Here is a 16,945-nt window from a genome sequence, read left to right as displayed (position 1 = left end):
TCGAGTGCCTTGCATTGAATGAGTATGTAAACTACGGATAGGGCTTGCCCACACCTGCTACACAAAGGTCTTGGAGATCCCGTGAGCAAGTTCGAGTGCGTTGCATGTGTATGGCCTATCTGTAATCTAGCTAAGGTAACTTCAACGTGCCTGTTGTGTGAGTCAGTATTGTATTGTCCTAAGTGTGGTTTTATTACGTGTACTTTGTTCTCTCTCTGTTCGCTTCAGTCTGTTTGCCAAGTTTTACGGAGTTTCAGTCTGATTTGTGGCTTGAGATCTGTGCAAGCTAGTGTTATGTTTACTGTGTTTCGGAGTGCAGCACTGGCGGCAATTTCATCCGCCAGTTCATTTCCTCCAATTCCAGAGTGGCCTGGCACCCAACACACAGTCACCCCAAGGTTTGACGAAAAAGCTATCATAAATGATTTGAAGACAAGAGTAATGACATGGTTTTTCGATAACTTTCCGGATGACAATACACGGACGACACTCAGCAAATATGTGTAGATGATGGATTTGGGAATATGATGTTCAACTATGTGACTTAAAACCAGAAAAATGCCTTATGCTTCCGCCGTAAAAATTTCCGCCATCTCCACGAAGTGAATGATGATGAGAGGGGCGAAGCTAATATGCTTATCGGTTAAACCGTTAAACATTCGCCCACACATGATATAAAGACTCGACACGTTGTTATAGGTCTTCTTGACGGCGTGCACCATCTGAATGAGTGAAGGACATCAGGCGCGTTCCTAGCCAGGCTCGCGTCTCGGTTTGTAGCGCAGTGGGAAGAGCGCCACGTACTTCCCGTCGTGGCCAGAGATTCGTGGGATCGAAACCAGGCGCCGCCGCGTCGAGACGACCACTCCTCACTCGCCAAGCTTGAGACTTCCCACCGCTCCGTTGACAAGCCCGTCAACGACGTCGATGTTTGTGGTGATCATGTAGGGCTTGTTTGGGACTATGAGAATCTCCATGGGTAAGTTGGCAAATTCGGTATGTGACGCTTTAGCCATCTTGGCCGTCGCCTTCTGCAGAGTGTCTTGTGTCGCGTACCCCCGGTACGTGTCTTGAGCTCGCAGACAACGAACGAAAACCTCTTCGTCCCCCTCTCCTCCTTGCTGGGTAGCAACGAACACATCGAACGTTTTGAACTCTTCTTCTAATCTTTGGTTGGCCAATTCCTAGGGGCATCCTGCCACAATCATCATCAGCGGTACGTACACGGCACTACGACGGACGGGACAGGGTCCGAGCAAGAGGAGCTTTGCCCCTAAAATACTGGGTTTTACATTCATGGTTCTACTTGCTTCAAAGTTGGGTCCATGTGCAGCACAAGACACTGCAGTGAACGTTTTAGATGCATCACTGAAAAACTCTGCAGCCTTGTATTTGTCCTGCAGATACATGAAATGCTGCAAAATCCCAGTTCTTGGTGTCCTGTTCCTATTGTATTGTACGAAAGACAATTCACACGACACAGGACGAAGACGCCATGGTGCTACAAGATCAGTGTGAGATGATTTGAATGTGTCGAAGAAGGAGACCTCATGAATAGTCATCTCGTCCCTCACTCTCTGCGAGAAGGGAGCAGAAATTGATGGACGGTTTAAAACAAGTTGAGTTGTGCATATATCATTAAAAACTGGTTTACAGGGATTTTATCCATTGTTGAGATTTTAGAGGCAAAAAGAAGGTCAACATAAGTTCGCTGGAACGCTAAGCACCATTTGTCGCACTCTGCATAAACACTCTGAACAGGACTAGTACGGCATGCGGCACAAGACAGGCGAAGCCCGAAGTGAAGCACTGGGTCGAGCATTTTCAGTGCTGGTTTCGTGGCGGACCCATACTCAACACATCCGTAGTCCAATCGTGACCCTACCAACGCGGCATAAAGGCTCCAGGTACGTTTTCTAGGCTATTCAAACGAATGAATAATGTGGTCACCGCATAATAGCGGTTAGTTATTCCGCACCCTGTCTAACGAATACCCTTTCCGTTGTGTTTCACGACACTTGACGGTAAATTTCTCGATTGATTGTAGGGTTTAACGCACCGGCGGAACGCAGGCGATGAGGCGCGCCGTAGTGGAGGGCTCCGGATTAAATTTGACCACCTGGGGATCTTTAGCGTGCGCAGAAATCTCGTACACAAGGGCGTTTTTTCTTTTCGCCTTCATCATAAAAGCGATCACCGCGGCCGGGAATCGAACACGCGACCTCGTTCTCAGCAGCGCAATGCCTTAACCACTGAGCCACCGCGGCGGGTGACGGTAAATTTCTCGTCCGAAGGTATGCGTGATGCTGGCGCAATATATGACACATGTTGACGCTACTGAATGCATCTCTAGCCGTGGAAAGCAACATTCCGCATCCTCAATTCCTGCTCATTGGGGGAGATAACACCATATGTACACAACGGAAGTAAGGAGCAGGCCATGGTGACGTTGTTGTTGTTGTTGTTTATGATGATGATGATGATGATGGTGGTGGGGGTGGTGGCGGCGATAACAGCTAGTTGTGATGAGCATTGAGAGAAGTGCTCGCTTCCAGCCTGACCGACGTCATTTGATATTAAAAAAATTAAAGAAAGCTCCCACTAACGCGAACGACTTAAAGGTAGCGAAGCTGTACGCAACTTTCACGCCCATCACGACGGTTTAATTTAGTGATTGCAGCCGATTTGCGTCTTATTTGCTGCGGCAACAACCTTTACTCTAAAAATATTGCTGTATGTGTGAGCTTCCTTCGTTTTTTTTGGAAGTGATAATCACTGAACATCACCTTGAAGGGGCATGCGCTGTGACATGTCTTTCTTGTTGCGAGCAAGTGCTGCCACGATTACGCGGAACGCTGGAGTGTTTTTTTTTTTTTTGGGGGGGGGGGGGTGGCGGTGAACGCTGGGCGGTCGCCGTGACGCACGCAGCCAAGAGCACTCGTCATTTTCTTGATTTTATGTACCGGTCATTTAAATCTTCGCCATTCTCTCTTAATGGGCATGGTTAGCTCGACAAAGATGCGCGGGGAGGCTGTGCTGTCGCCGCGAGGCACGCACTCACATTCCCTCGGTATTTACTTATTTCTAACTGCCGACACAAAACTCAAACGATTTGTTAACAGCTTCGGTGCTAAATTATCCGCCAATGCCCGCGCCTCACTCTTAGGTCTTGCGATGGCCGAACAATACACGAGGAAGATCCTTACAGAAGCTGGTACAAAACATTTTTTTTGTTAACATAATCAAGGAATTGAGAAGACCAAGTTTTTCACAGAGTAAAAAGCGTTAAGAAATTTCTGTGGGTATTTGCAGGTAAGAAGGAACCAGCGTTCCGTTATCGGCTGCGAATCGCTTCACGTCTAATCAAGACGCAATGAGACGTGGAACACGTAACAAGAGCACGGAAATTGCGCCAGCGTTAAAAGGCCGGCAGTGTGTGTAGCGAAGCCTACAGGTTGAGAGTCACGCCTGTGAGTGTCGCAATGGAAACCGCAATGCCGGGGCCGATTCCGTTCATCAAAAGTCAATGCCGGAAACGAAAGAGCCGATGCCCCGTGAGAAATTTCACACGCTCTAACAGCCCGAGCGCTGAGAGGGAGGCTGGTTGGCACAGCGTTTCGGACCTTGGCACAAAATGCGTTTCACACGCCCTCAGGCGCCCTCCCGGCAGGCCGAAATACGATCTCGCAAAATGTAAGCTTGTTGTTTCACGACCTCGACGAGCTGGTACACCGGGAAGTCCAAGGAAATTAACCACCTAAGCGTGGACGGAAATCGAGAACATAGTAGACCACCACCGGCGGTCGACACCTTCACTTTAAATTTTCTGTTTCACTTAACTTTGCAACAAAAGAGCTGTGGCAACGTTTGCACGAGCAGACCAGTTTCAATACAGTGTTGAACATCTTCGAAGAACAGCGTAAAAACACCGACACATAGTGGAAGAAAATGACAGGACGACGCTTCTTCTCCTAGTGTCTTTGTTTTTACACTGTTGTACGAAGGTTCTCAACGAATGCTACCTCGCCCAAATTTCCGCGCATTTTGTTTAGATGTAAGGGTCAACAGTCTTTGGTGTATATATATATGTAGCAAATCAAAATAGGAAATGAGGGGCTCGTTGAAAATAACGCAGAAATAAGAGTTGGCAGTCAAGAAAACCTCGAAAAGCAAAGGGAAGAATGTGGTAGGTCATTGAAACACATAAAGAATTTGGAAAGACAGAAAGAGGAAAAAAATGCCCGTCGGGTGGAATCCGAACCCCCGACCTCCATAATACGCGTCTGCTGCGATTATCACTACGCTATCGGCGGGGCTATTTTCCCCTCCACTGTCTGGGCTATTTATGTTAAGGTATTATTGTTTCCTGCGCTTCGGGGTGGTAGCCAGCACCACTCGGACTACTCGGGGTGAAGGGGACCTTTTTTTAACCCTCGGGCCGTGATTCGAGTGTCTACGACATGTCGAGAGTGGTCAACCAGCGTTGAACCCTGTTAAGCTCCTTATGGTACCAAGACTGCCAGAACAAAGGCCCGCGCTATGCATGTAGAGAAGCAGAATGGGAAATGAGGGGCTCTTTGAAAATAAGGCAGAAATAAGTGTTGGCAGTCAAGAAAACCTCGGAAAGCAAAGGGGAGAATGTGGTAGGTCATTGACACTCGACTCACCGCCCGGGGGTTAAAAAGAAGGTCCCCTTCACCCCGAGTAGTCCGAGTGGCGCTGGCTACCACCCCCAAGCGCAGGAAACAAAAATACTTTATCATAAATACCCCATAAAGTGCAGGGAAAAATAGCCCCGCCGGTAGCGTAGTGGTTATCGCACCAGACGCGTATTCTGGAGGTCGTGGGTTCGGATCCCACCCGGCGACCATTTCGTCTCCACTTTTTTCTTTCTTTCCAAATTCTTTATTGGTTTCAATGACGTAACACTTTGTCCCTTTGCTTTCGTTGGTTTTCTACACTTCCAACCTTTATTTCTGCCTTATTTTCAAGGAGCCCCTCATATCCCATTCTGATTCGCTATATATATATATATATATATATATATATATATATATACACACGTAACGACAAACATCGTAGTTACACTTCTCACCACATGCACCTTTTTAATTAAACCGCTTGGTTGCCGGCACAATTATTTCATATAACGTTTCTAAAATTAGTAGGAAAGTGAGGACAACATTTTTGAGCCCTAAACACTTTCTTGCTGCTCCAGAGCAGCAATGTGCAATGTTCAATGTTCATTCGCGGATCATTAGTGCCGCAACAGAGACTACCAAACTCGTAGCCGGGAGCGCCCGTACGTAAACGTCAGCAGTTTGTGTATATGTATCTGGTGTGCGCTTTTTTTAAGTGCTGATCCCAAATTCCAACCAGTGCAAAAAACAGTTGAATATTTTTATGCATGTGGCGAATGTCGCAGAACTGCACTACTTCGAAGACTTGGAAGCCGCGGAGCTCTTCTTTGCAAATCCTGCCTTGGCAAGTATTTACCGGAGTTATTGCTTAAATTTTTGGCGCCACTTTTCTGCACCTAATTTCAGCTTAATTTGATATAACTCTACAAAAAAAATGAATGCACCGTTCGCACAATTGTGTTCTTTGAGACGATCTGTGTGGAGGCAGAAAACTGTGGGAACTTGCAGAACCGGTGACCTTCTTTATAGATGTCTGCATTAAGTAGTGCCACGACGTCCTGGAGCACACTTAAGGCAGTAGAAAGGTACATAAATGATGTGAGCTGTGTTTATTGAATAGCTTCAAGAAAGCTTTAAAACTTCACGGCACAGATGGGCGAAAACGAAGGCTAACTCGATCGCTGCCGAACAAGTATAAAACTTTTATTGGAGTTGAATACAAATACAAGCACCACAATATAATCCTTGGACTGTGAGAGAACACGTACGAGCCCTGTATAAGCGAACAAACGTTAAAGAAACGGCTATAATCTAAATCGAAAGGTGTTATTACCTAGAAAACACTAAGAGAAGTTCTTTTTAGCTGCCAAGGTACACTGAAGTGTATCTTGGCAGAAATATATCTACCGCTGAGAAAGTTCCACCAAAGACGAGCTCTAGCATATCTCCTCTCTAATGCCAATGTCTGAAGAGCCGTATATTTCGCGGAATCAAAAATTAAGCGTGCGTGAGCATTTGTGCGCGTGAAGAACCCCTCTGCTCCCATCTTTCCCCCGACGCTGGCATAGCATAGAATAATCCTTATATTTTTGTTAATAGTACAGCTTTAACGCGAGTAAAAGTTGAGGTAATCTCAAATCTGAGGGATGTTTTGCATCATTGCATAGTATAAGGCAAACTGGAATGGTGTGTCGCAAAAAATGCATGCACAATTACAATTACACCAACACTTACATTTTTACATTTGTTCTTTGTTAATGAGGAAGTAATTCGGCTTGACTAAAAAAACCGACTTCTAAGAACTATTACAAAAAATGTGCATTCTGCAACGTTCTTCACCACAGATGAATTCAAGGTTAAACCTTACTGTGTTTTTATATAGCGTGCGAGAAACGGATGCACTAGGATCCCAGAATGTCTTCGCCAGTTCTGAAGGGGCATAGTATCTGCAGTTCACCAACATCAGGGAGATCCAAAATTCTTCTCACACAATACAGGTTAACGAACGGCTGCGACTACGCAATTTATCTGAACTTGCACTACATGTGAAAAAAATTGACGAGCATTGAGAGCCAAACCCCATTGTCTCATTCCCTTTTTTACTCCGACGATTGCATAGCTCCGACCAATAGTCATATTGTATGTTAAATTTAAAAGATTTACGCCACTTTAATGGGAGTTTGTTTTAAAGCTGGCTGTTGCTTTCCGTTATTATAAGCTAAGACAGTCGGGAAGGAGGTGGGAAAAAAAGGCTTCAAAGAGGATGCAGGGTGGGGCAATTAGAAAATATATTATCAGTCTATTTGTGTTCAAGGCAGGGTGATGACAGCTCCATTATCACTGCAAGGTTGCAGCCAAATGCTAACTATCGTGGCCAAGTCCTGTTCTGGCGTTCGGCGACGACATCCTACATTACAAGTCGATTAGAACCCCTTATATCTGCCGCAAATGACGAGGAAAAGATTTTCAAATGACACCTTTTGCCGCCTAAGTGATTTGCAGACACGAGTGTTTTATTGACCTTCTTATTCTCTATTGACAAAACACGTTTCCCTGAAAATGCTCAACGAAATATAAAAAAAACTGCTTAATGTTCTTGTTACGGCAGAGTGTTATGACACAGATATCCGGTCCTGTTTAGATAAAAGACACTTGTGATAACATATTTTCTAACAGTGTTTAGGAGTACTAAGTCCCAACTACCTTGCCACTAAGCAGACTCAGGGAATACAAATTATTTCCCGGAAAAGCACCTAAATTATATGAATGTTTCCGATGTGCTGGTCAGCCGAACTAAGTTCAACCGACCTTTTTCGCACATGCACCGGCAAACTCAGGTGACAATGAATTTGCCCGACATATGCAATAGTCCACGGTGATTCTAGGCGGAACACACGTAGCGTAGAAATCCACTTGTCGAACGAACAACATGCCGCAAGTATCACAACAGGCACCCAACGGCGAACAACCAACGCGCGAGGCTAACCACGATGCGACTACAGTAACAACCTCAAGGACTCCAACTACGCATCAGGAAAGCTGTCGGGGGGCTCATGCGGCCCTACAGTCAGGAAACGCAGCTCGGTAGCTCTTGAGCGCCTTGTATCATCGAAGAAACAGCGGGCCGCAAACAGGAAGCACGGCCCCTATACTTCTATCCTATACGCACCCCATTATCATGTCAAATTATGTTGAGTGTCAACTGCTAATACTATCGTCGCAGCCTGAGAATGATCTGGTCTATAAGCACAACACCAACCCACGACAATTAGGGAAGGTTGCTTTTGTCAATCAAGGTTATTCTTGCTCCCTGTTAGTCCTTTCCAAGCAGTCGTAGATACATTAAAAAAAACCAATGTGTTCATTTGCATATTTTGCCCCACCCACTGCAATATATACCTCTTGAGGCGTGACAATAAACACAACCGAAATAAACTTTGTAACGGCAAGACCACATTACCAGTAGTTACACGCTGAGTTAACAAAAATCTGATTAGTTCAAGAGGGCACTTGACTCGCTGCAATATTTCATACCTTGTGAGGGCGCTTTAAACTACAAATGGCCCCCAATAGAATGTAAGGCATCTTGATCGCTACGCTTATAACTTTCTTGTTGGCTTTACACTCCTTCGGTACGAAAAAAAATTCTAGTTAACACTCGAGGTCCTACGCTAAAAGTACGCGACGGCTCCTTCGTTCGGTATTCTTTCGTGCGAATTATTTTTTTCTGCGCAATTATGCAGCTCCAAGTGTGAACGTGTTGCATGACACTCCCCGTAACGGATGCCCTTCCGCTGCATATGTAAATTTCTAAAACGAGTATCATCACAGTAAATGCCTCCACGCCGCCTTTGTTTTTCTTTCGCTATCGAAAGCCATTGCGGAACAAAATCTCACTCACCAAACGATAAATTTTCAATTCCCGTCACATAATCCAGCGACGCAGTCCAGCGCGGAGGTTGAGCGAATTGTGCAGACACCGCTTTCCTCGCCCAGTCACCGCGACACAAGTGATATCCTCCTTGTTCTGTTGACCCAAAGCAGGCTCACCTACCGCTCCCGCACGCCACGCGCTGACAATACTACGTAACGAATGCGACTGCACAGCGGAAACAATGCGCACTGACGTTCCCACCACGACGGCGCCTTGCGCTTGTCACACGACGGAGAACCAGTACACTCTCAACGCCGTCGATAGGACGTGACGGCGGCTGTGATGGTCGTCTTCGGCGTCCCCGGCGGGTCAGATGGAGCAGCACACTAGAAAAGGAAAGTTTCTGGGTGGAGGGGTGGCCCGTGACGTAACGCGGTATCTCTCACTGCCTGCTGCGGCAGTTCTTTTTCGTCACAAGTCAAGAAAATGCAGTGCGCCCCAGAGATCATGCAACCGGCGTAGCGACCGTCCGTGGCGTTGTTGTCGACGGAACGTTGCAAGGTTCACGCGTTCTGGAAGGACCGCCGCCAGGTTTTCGCCTTTCTCCTCTCGCAATCTCACGAAACACTCTCCCGCGTATCTGAACGCGCCTCGGTGTTTCTTTTCACCCCACCGAAGCAGCCATGCAATTCTAAAGACCGGTTTCGCTCTCTCCCGTTGCACTTCTGCCAATGTGTTTTCCCTTGGGGTCGGTCATCAGCGTTGGTTCATTCAACGCGCTAAACGCGGCCCTGTTTGCCCGCGGCGAAAGGCATTCATTCCTCCATCTTCAGAAGACCACGGTGTTTCCCCAGAGAACTGCTGGCGACACCCAAAGGCCTCCTTTATATTTACTCCCTTTCGCTTTCTTTCTCTCTCTGTCTCTTGTTTCGGAATCGCCCAGCGTCTTCCCCTGGAAATGACAGCTCCGGCATCTGTGTTCCGTACGACGTCCAACGAGTGGGCGCGGGCCTTCGCGCCACGCATAAGGAAGTAACATGCCTGGGAAGGGCGACAGCACGGACAACACCCAGCGTTTTGTCCATTTATATCCTCGTATTAGCAGGGAGAACACGTAACGCATTTAAGGGAAACACATAACGTGCACAAAAGCAAAAAACATCGTATGTAGCGACAAGCAACGCGGTTACATGTCTCGCCTCATTTGTAGGCGTAACGCGGGCTTGCCTGAAATTCGAATTACAGCGTTCACGCGACTTGCCGGAGAAAGAGGACGATAAACGACGTTGGCGAGACGGAAAGGCTGTCCGTCGGGAAAGGAAGATGAGATGGAGAATGTATAAATGCAAAAGAAGAGGTCGCTAACCGAGATACGGGGAAAACACGGTATTGAAAGAGTTGCTGTCAGCTGTAGATTCGGAAGCGAAGGGATGACCCTGAGGCCGGTAGAATCAAACGATGGCAAGGGGGCATAGCTTCTGAAAGACCCGCGGCGGCAAGATCCGTTTGTAACTCTGAACGGCACTGTAGCCGCTGTGAGAAAAGCTGAGAGAGGACTATTTGGCAGCGCAAGAAAAAGCTTCTGGGTGATATTAAGCAGGATGCAAAAAATGACGTTTTAATGAATCGGTACGAGCGCTGACTCACAACTAGTTTAATCCCGGGATGCGTGCTGAAGTTAAACGTTTGCAACAGAAAAAGTGGGAAAGAAAACGCATTCAAATCGAACTCACTCCCTCGTCACCCATCCTCCCATATAGTCAACACTCAAAAAGCCTTAACCTGGAACTCATGAAGAATAAACAAAGGACCACTCCAGGGATGACAACAGGGATACAAAACGTAGGAACATCAAGCTTGGTGGTACGTGGTGGTTATATTCTTTGTCACAAAGCGCTATCGACTTTTGGCTTACACAATCGTCTCACAGTTTTCTGATGTGAAACGCTTCAACAATTTGCTGGCAAGTCTGCCTGCCGTGCCTGGTATGAACAGTTGGTTCTTTTAACGCAGGGAAACAGCCGCATGCGCGGCAGTTCTCTACTAGCCGGGAGTAGGTGACCGCTTTTAGAGACCGTCTATGCTCACCTAGGCGGGTATTCATACATCGACCACTCCGACCCTCGTAGCCCTTGCCACAAGATGGAGGAACCCGATAAACTATACCCTTCTTAAATGGGACAAACCTTGGTTTGTGTGGCACACGACAACTACCATGTCTGCGCTTGCCCTCTGAGGGGCTGTGCACTTGAGTCCACATCTTGGCGAGATTTTGTGGCGCAGAAAAACCCACACAGGCACCTTAGCGCTGCGCCAAGTTTTCTAGCCCATGGGACAGCAAATGTGCTTACGGCACAACAAAAAGCCGTTCAGGGTTCACTGCAGGGCTCGGCGCGCTTAATCAGTTTTTTGCATGTGCGTGACAGTATGTGACGTGGAAAACCAGAACATTGTAGTCGCTGAACTTTCTTACGAAAGGCAAATGCCGACGCGCCTAACAGGTATACTCTTGGTAAACAGAGCATGTTGATAATCTCGTTCAGTTCAATTTAAATGCAGAGACCGAGTGTGGTTGCTTGGTCAACTTCGTCATCTATCGTGAAAAAAAGAAAAGAAAACAGGCGCTTGTGTTTTCTTTTTTTTTTTTCTTCGCAGATACCGAGCTTTCGCAACGTCCTAGGGAAATGCCGGACATTTCAGACATTTTTAGTTTTACATGCGGCGGAACTTTCTGAATGCCTGTTTTCCCCATATGCATAGCGCAACAGCGGATAATTTTTTCAATCTTCCGTGGCCACGCAAGCATCAAGGTTATGCGTTGGAAAGCGGTGTTTACATCGTCACATCAAAAGCGCCGCTCATACTTTTGGAGCGAACACAGTATAACCAATGCTCCTTGGTGTTATACGCCTCCGGTGTTTGCGGGAATTACGTCTTCCCTCTCGTAAACAAAGTTACAGTAAACAAAGCTGGACACCTATCTCTCCAAAGGCCTTGACCTTTCCAAGTTATATAAGACTGCGAGCAACAAAGTCGGTAGTGATTCAGTAAACCTATGGACATGTTTTTCAAGTGTGCAGCACCGGAGCCCAAATGGCCGATAACGCAATATGGAACATGCATTGACATTCTGATGGAATGAATACCTCAGAAGTTTCCCCTGCGAACTCTGGCACGGCCCTAACATGGTTTGAGAAAGGCTCCGCTTTCGCAATTGAGTGCATCGGTCGCGCTAGAGCCACATGAGCGAGTGTAGGCATACGAATCATTTCGAAATCTATCACATTTACAGCCTGATGCAACCATTTCAGACCGGAATGTACTTGTGTATTTTTTAAATTTTTGACAGTGATGCGCCCCTTACTTATTATACAAGAAGAGAAATTCCAAATTTGAAGGAAATCACACGCGGTTTTATTTGCCGCCGTTTTCTTTGCAATTTCAGGCTTCACTGAAGTGAAGGTGGAAAATATGTGTCTGCGATTTGATTCATGCCAAAACTTTCACCAAAACGTTCGCAAACCTCAATACAACTCTGCCGTGCCGACAATTTTTGCTGAATTTTCAATTTAGCTTTCGCGCACCCCCACTGCTTTCTTTGAACACCTTGCGACCAGAAAAGGGCCGCCACAAGAGAGCGCCCTCCAGAGGGTCTTGCCGACGAGAGAGTAACACCTTTCAGCTCGTCTTTCGTCTATTGTCGAGAATAAATACATAAATGGAGGAAGCATTAGAGGGTCAAACTTTTTCTGGGTAGGCCACAGCATACGAACGACTGTTCAGTTCTAAGCGCAACGAAAACTGCGACGATAACGCAGGACATCGCACCCATATTAGGCGTCTGACTAAAGAGCTGTTAAATAAACGACGCCAGCTGTTTCCTTTGCTCACTTATTCGCTTGGATCACTAAGCTCGCTAAACAAAAATCCACGAAGATCCCTACCTTTTCAAGACAACGCACCATTTAACTGGCACCAGAGCCCGAATTCGTTAGCTTTTCATAGGCCGAAGAGCGGACTTGGTTTTGTTTTATCTCCATAATTATAGTTAGCGCAAATCATACGCTGCATAGGGCCCGTGGATGCCGGGAAGACGTGGCATCAACATCGTCACCATCTGGCACAGGGCATGTATCATTTTTACCTCCTGTTTATGATGCCAGCGACTTCTTTACTAACCGTAAAACTACGTGCTATGTTTAATTATTAAAATGGGGGTTTAAGCTATTCACGACAGACAAATACTAAAGCACTGGAAAGGCGCCAACTCCAATTGGCTATTTGAAAAACAAAACACCACATAAAAATAGAAAAAAACTCCAAAAAGAAACGCAAACTTGTCCTGTGTTCGGTATGGTAATAGAAGATAGCTAACACCTGTTGGAAAGGCAGGGGAAAGCCCATTTTATCACGCGCCATTTGCGCAGTAGTCAGTGTGAAGCAATTCTATACAAAATGCTTTTAGAGTCCACGTGAACATCCGTTGCTGGCGGATACATAGCTCCGCGTTTCTCCAAAGAGCCCGGGAAAATACCGCTGCAAATTCGAACCAATAGCATCCCGGCTATTGCCTAGTTGTTTGATGCCCTGATCCTAAGTGAGGCTGGGTGTGGTTTTCTTTTGAGTCGTTTTTTCGAAAGTTATCGGTTTAGGGCCAAGCATTCTGTGGCTGGTCTTTACTATGCGGCTTGTACTCGATCGCATTGCCCTTACTGCAAGAGCGAAGTGAAGGCTCCAGAGCGGTATCGCGGGATCGTTTTTTCCGCGCTACTGCCAGACGCGCCGCAAACGGAAGACGGAATGACGCTACGCGGACAAACAGAGCATCAAAAAGCAGGAGCTGCGTCCACTAAACTCGGCTTCCACATTCAGCTCACAAACTTCACGGTCTTCGATTACTTAATGGAATCCGAGGGGCAAGTGTTATCGGTGTGGCCGAGCTTTCGCTGCTTACATCGAAACACCACTTCCCTCTACATAGCCGCGGCGGGTAATTGTCGGCTTACACTGGCACGCCCCGCATGTAATTGTTGGGTAACGGTTTAGGAGTAGCCCCGGGGAGGGCCTCGCGAAAACGTGGTTCCGATAGCATCGGTCACTCCTTTCGCCTTTTTGTCCGGCGAGGCTGGCTGGATTTCCCGGTCGGTTTGATCATTTGTTGTTTTATTTGCCCGAATGGCGCAAAGGGGAAAGTTTTATTTCTAAATACGACGCCAGGGGTGAGCAAAAATCGTGTAACGAGAAAGTTGAACAACGTGGCCAAATAAAGAAACTAGTTAGTCCATGAAGCGCCTGTAAAAACCCGAGATTTATAGGTTGTAAGGAGACCATGGCTACCGCGGCATTACCTCCAAATAAACGAATGCTACCGAACAACACAACCGCAGATGATCAACAAGGTCGACCCCAACAAATATAATCACCACTGCCTTGTGTACATCTACACGATATTTTTAGCTCATTGCTACACAATGCTTAATAAAAGGTTCCTATCATGCACAGTTGTGCATATGTACACTTTACTTTAAACAAGGGTAAGCAAGAATACACATTCACCTCGTATAAAACAGCACCGTTAATTTTCTGGTACAAGCGGTTTGAGAAATTGTAGTGCGAAAACTGGGATACTTTTGTTTGTTATTCTGCCTTATGATTTTCAAACGAACGAGCGTTTTATATACTGGACTGGTCCGTTTCCCAAAGTGTAGTAAAGGTGTCTTTACAAGAGCGAATTATACTTCAATTCACGTTTATTTCGCATCTTCTTCAATATAGCGGGGATGTATTTTGTCACTGCGTCAGCTGCGTTCTCCGCGAACTAAATAAAGTATACGAAGTGGCAATGCGCGGTCCTTGGCCAAGATGCACTCGTGCTAGTACTTGGAATAAAAACAGCGCTCAGAAACTGCCAAGAGTACATGAAACGGAAGTGTTCAATCGCATTAAATTGCTCTCGTGCAAACTTATGGCCATTTTTGGTCAAAATCAATCGTGCCCCTCTTATCCAAATAAGTTTAGTATGAGGATTATTGAAGGGGTCTTTAGAATAAAAAAATGCTAGTGACTCATCCCTCTCGCCTTGTTATCAAACTATTCAGACTACTTAACTGATAGAAGTGTATTGTCTACGCAGACAATCTGAAGTTCTTGACTCGGTCTATTTTGTCTCACTCCTAAGCAGCTACCATGGGAATCGAAGATTTATTGGTGCATCTGGACTTGTGTAACCAAGAAATATAAGATGGCCCTGTTGGCGTTGCTCACAGGCAAAGTAATTCTGTATTATGTGACCTCTTATATCCTTTCTACGTTGCTCAGCGTGACCGCGTAAGCGAATGCACCCTGAGACAAAGCGGGGATCACACAGTAAAGTACAAAACAATCAAACCTGATGAACTCGACGGGATCGATATATTTCTCGAAACCTCCGCATAGTGTATCATAGTTATCGGTGACAGTGCCCTTGCCCAAGAGGTGTGGGAAATGGAGCGAAAGCGTAGTTTCTCTGGTAGGTGCTTGGTGGCCTCTTTTCTCTCGTGTTTTCATGGAATTGGATTTGGCGGACTAAACCGCTTCTGGGCGGTTTCTTTTGCAGCATTCCTGTGCGACAAGCTCCGCCTAGGATTCGCTGTTCCTCTTGCAGGGTTATCGCTCCTTTTTCACAAGGTTTAAACTCGATGCCTTGGCTTTAACTAGTATCGTGAAAACCTAACCCAAGCGTCCTGTAAATAAACAAAAGAACACAGCCCCTATTGATTACGCATGTATGGTTTGCCTTCATGGATCGTGTCACTGGTCGAACGTTATTTGCCTATGTATGTTTTTGACTTCAATGCAATGTTGCTGCTAGATTGTGTTTTCCAGCGGTGCCGCATTCCTGAGCTGAAATCCGCCTTAAAAAGCGGTCTCTCTCAAAAAGCTTGCTTGCTGCTCCGTTTGCCGCGGTGCCCTAACGTCTAGCGTTAACTAACAGTTTAACTACGTAGTACGCACTACTGACGATAAGTCTTAAGCCTTAGTCTAATCTATTCCTCTTGTTTGTGGAGCGTTTGCCGCGGAAATAGTTTTCCTTTATCTACGTAGTACGCACTACTGACGATAAGTCTTAAGCCTTAGTCTAATCTATCCTCTTGTTTGTGGAGCGTTTGCCGCGGAAATAGTTTTCCTAAACTTTAAAAGATTACCATCAATTTCAAAATGCCTTAGCAACGCTGAACAGCTAAGCGTATATCTGGAAAGCTAGCCGCGGCTCTGGGCGAAAAAAAACAGTTCAAACAAAAATAAGCCTTCATCGCTCGACGCTAAGGTGCTTACTTAGTCGCTACCCAAAGAAAACGAATTAAGCCAGAAACAAAAGTGTTCTAGACTGTTTTTTCAAGGTGTACTGACCTTATAAGTCGTCGGGTGCTAAAACTATCTTTCTTGCTGACGTCTAAATCTTTCCGCCGATTCAGCTAGCAGCTGTACAACTGTTCCAAAAAACATTTTTATGCTTCCGATACGACTGGTATTTAGAGGGCGGATGCGTTCACTAACGAGCACTTCTTGAACAGCACGCACTACTGGCGAAACGAACATTGCAAATTCAAGAAAAGAGTACTTTGGGGGCCAATGGAAGTCACACTGGTACCCTCGCATGCAATGTTGATACCCTTGAAATGCTGGTACCCTCGCATGCAAGGCACGAACCGGCGCCAGTGCTTCGGTCACTGCTATGACGTCACTCCTCTGGATTGCGCGGACCGGCGAATGTGCAGACCCAATTCTTTACACACCCGTACTCCAATTGGAATTCAATACAATCCAATCCAAATCCAATCCAATCCAATCCAAATCCAATCCAATCCAATCCAATCCAAGCCAATCCAATCCAAGCCAAGCCAATCCAAACCCAATTTGAATTCGATCCAATCCAATTTAATGCTCCTCGCACTTGCGCAGCACGCCCCTTGAAGATCCACGCGAAACTGCTCAACCTCGGCCAGTGTAGCTTACGCTACAAAATTCTCAGTATACGGTGGGCGGCCCTCGACGCGATCCTGCATGTGCAGATACCAACCCCCTGGCGTCAGTCTGTTTATTCACCCACTGCCCAGAAACATGCACCCCACCCATCACGAAGCCAGAAAAGTAGCGAGGAGGAAACGAACAAACGTTTATTTAAAAACAAGACTTTCGCTGTCGCTGATGGGTGGGGTCCGTAGCCTAGGACTTTACTAAGTCTGGCCTTCTCTCGCGCAGGTTGACCAGATGGAGCTGGTCTTCCAGGCTCGACCTAGCCAGGGCTGCCTCCCATAGCTCAAGTTTTTTCTCTGGTGTTGTGACGGCAATTCCTGCACTCCCAGGTGGGGTGGTATAGTGTGGGAGTGCTGCTGCAGGTTGGACATTCTGGTCGGTATTATCCTGGGTACATGAGGCTACACATGTGGAC

The 16,945-nt window shown here is 46.4% G+C and overlaps 1 protein-coding gene and 1 non-coding gene across 3 annotated transcripts in view; one reads left to right on the top strand and one right to left on the bottom strand.

Annotated features, from left to right (window-relative positions):
* LOC144151382 (neuropeptide CCHamide-1 receptor-like) overlaps positions 1–16,945 on the bottom strand; it is a 301,358-nt gene that overhangs the window by 15,368 nt on the left and 269,045 nt on the right. Inside the window, exon 1 of one of the 2 annotated variants that reach the window (XM_077682419.1) lies at positions 8,542–9,215. The exons of the other annotated variant lie outside the window; for it this stretch is intronic. The gene's annotated coding sequence lies outside the window, so the exon portion shown is untranslated. Of the gene's footprint in view, positions 1–8,541; positions 9,216–16,945 lie in introns of those variants that run through there. 2 annotated transcript variants of the gene reach the window in all.
* Positions 4,796–4,870, top strand: Trnat-cgu (transfer RNA threonine (anticodon CGU)). Its single transcript has one exon. It is a non-coding gene; the product is annotated as a tRNA-Thr (tRNA).

Source organism: Haemaphysalis longicornis, unplaced genomic scaffold (genome assembly GCF_048455015.1).
Source record: "Haemaphysalis longicornis isolate Haplotype H1 unplaced genomic scaffold, Haemaphysalis longicornis Haplotype H1 scaffold_9, whole genome shotgun sequence".
NCBI classification, from domain to species: Eukaryota; Metazoa; Arthropoda; class Arachnida; order Ixodida; family Ixodidae; genus Haemaphysalis; species Haemaphysalis longicornis.
The sequence above is the reverse complement of the archived record's forward strand: the minus strand, read 5'-3'. Positions and strand labels throughout refer to the sequence as shown.